This window comes from Nicotiana tabacum, chromosome 20, assembly GCF_000715075.1.
Source record: "Nicotiana tabacum cultivar K326 chromosome 20, ASM71507v2, whole genome shotgun sequence".
Taxonomy (NCBI): domain Eukaryota; kingdom Viridiplantae; phylum Streptophyta; class Magnoliopsida; order Solanales; family Solanaceae; genus Nicotiana; species Nicotiana tabacum.
The window spans coordinates 65,071,548-65,073,988 of NC_134099.1; the positions used below are offsets into that span (position 1 = coordinate 65,071,548).

At 35.7% G+C, this 2,441-nt stretch overlaps 1 pseudogene; it reads right to left on the reverse strand.

The window, feature by feature from the left end:
* Positions 1-657: 657 nt before the first annotated feature.
* LOC107822170 (stemmadenine O-acetyltransferase-like) lies at positions 658-2,192 on the reverse strand (annotated as a pseudogene).
* Between the last annotated feature and the right edge of the window lie 249 nt (positions 2,193-2,441).

The window sequence follows — 2,441 nt, forward strand, 5'->3', positions numbered from 1 at the left end:
GGGATACAATTTCTTAAATTGGTGACATAAGATAAGATACATATGGAAAACACGTGCCCGACGACTGATAGTTAAAAATATGCATGAAAGAGAATGCAGAAATAACACCAAAGAAACGTTTGCTACGACGACGAAGCATTGAACACTTGGGGGTGTGTTTGATATGAATGTAAATGTTTTCTAATATTTTTCATGTTTAGTTGGTTTAAATATTTCTGAAAATCATGACTCATTTTCTCAAATTGGAGGAACATGACTTCCCTGTCAAAATAAGAAAAAATATTTTCTAAAACTCTTTCTCAATTTTTCCCGCCTTATTTCCTACCTCACCCTACCTCAATCTTCATTACCCATCCCCACCCCACCCCCACAACCACCCCTCTCTCCCCCAATATCGCCATCATTACTTCGGCCCTTAGACCCTTACCGATTACCCTCTTTGCCTTTATCTATTTTCATATAGTGTTTGCCTAAATTATATCTCAAAAATATTTTCTGCGCTACCTTACCAAGCACCGAAAAAATAAAAAACTCAATTATTTTTAGGTAAATCCAAGGAAAATATTTTCCATAATACTAAACACACTCAATTTTAAAAACAGAAAGAATATTGTATGTACATAATTATTTTCTAGGAAAAAAAACGAACATAGACAGTGGAAGTCCACACTTTATTATATCCTTATTCTTTCACACCTAGTTTAATCATCTAAAACAATAAGCAATAAAATGCGGTGACAAATCATGGTTGGTGCAACAGTGGCTAAATGATCATGTCGAAATTTCAAAAAAGTCATCATCCTCGAGCATGTTAACCCATGTCTCTATTCCCTCCCCACATTTTGTACCCATAAAGATGACCACATTCTTAAAAGGAAAAGTTGTAGTACATACCCATACTGGCTTTCCCCATCCAAAATCCACTTCATACACAGGAAATCTACACCAACTGCTAAAATTATAAAACTCAACTTCCTCCTTCGAGAATAGCTCTGCAAATTTACTTATATGTTTCAAAAACTCTTCCCCGTTTTGTAATATCTCAGTATAGTCACTGTTAATTTTTTTATTGCACTTCTCAAGTGGTATAACAAATCATCAATTCCGAATATTTCTTCACTTTTTGGACTTAAGAATGCTGGTGCAGTTGTCCAAAGGTTCCCAAAGGAGTTGTCTGATAGGGTTGGATTCATTCGCGATCTTATATTCACTGCATGCACCGCGGCAAACATCTTTGTAGAGTCTCTGTTCAACTTTGAAACTTTCATTAAGTTCTTCCATAAAAAGGCCGAGAGAGCTTCCACGCGAGTGGGATCCTTCACTTATGATCCTGAAGCCGACTTCTTGATTGCATCAAGCTTTTCCTTATTAAAAACAAATCTTCTTGACAGAAATTTATCGTTCTTTATTCCGATAGATGGTTTGAAACTTGACTTAGACAAGTCTAATGGTGGAAAAATACTTGACAGGTGAAAATTAGGTTGCGCAATTCCAGTGTGATTTCCCCGAGCAATGGCTGCCCATGCATTGATGAACGTTACTATGGACGAACCGTCACCAACTTTGTGAGACATGCACACACCAATGGCAATTCCTCCACAATTAAATATATTAACTTGGACTGCTAGAAGAACATCATTATTCTCTACCTCACATGCTTCTCTTGGGAGAAATTCTCTTACTTCTTCCGTTTTTGGAGTTTCTATAACTTGTGAAAGGTAACCATGAACTTGAGCTTCAATAAACTCGGCTCCAGCATCATTGCAATCAATAAAATTGTTATCATTGAACCTTCCGGCCAATGGGTAGAATCGCGTTAAAGCATCGGATAGAGATTTCTTCAGGATCTGTATATTTCTTGAACGATTGATATTTCCAAGTTCATCTTGGTAGAAGAAAATTAGAGGGATGAAAACTGGGGGTGAAATTTGATCGAGAAGTGATAGTTTGTGGGTTTTAAGGGTACAAGTTGTTGGAGATGATGGTTTGATCATTTCTTTGGATATGATCTCCACTATGGCTGCCATCTCTTATGCTTTTATGATTCTTTCAAGAATAGTTTGTTCTACTTGGAAATGCAGGCTACCACACAAATAAAGAGTGCTTTCATAGTGATATATATAGAAATATATTGTGGGTGCTAGGCTTGATGTCAACATATCCAAATTTACCAAACATATTTGACTAAGTTGAATATTAACCAAAGGAAATAAAGCACATATCAACTTTTCTTTGAATTATTCTAGCTTTAATAATATTGTCAAAATAAGAGTAATCTTGATACTGTTTGACAACCAACTATTAATTTCACTATCAATGGAAGGTGGAAGAAATAAAAAACATTTATCATATGTCCATGATTACGGATTAGGCCTTTCATCACTAGCTACATTTACAATAGTTGATTCGATAAATACATGATCATAGAAGCTCCACTTGTC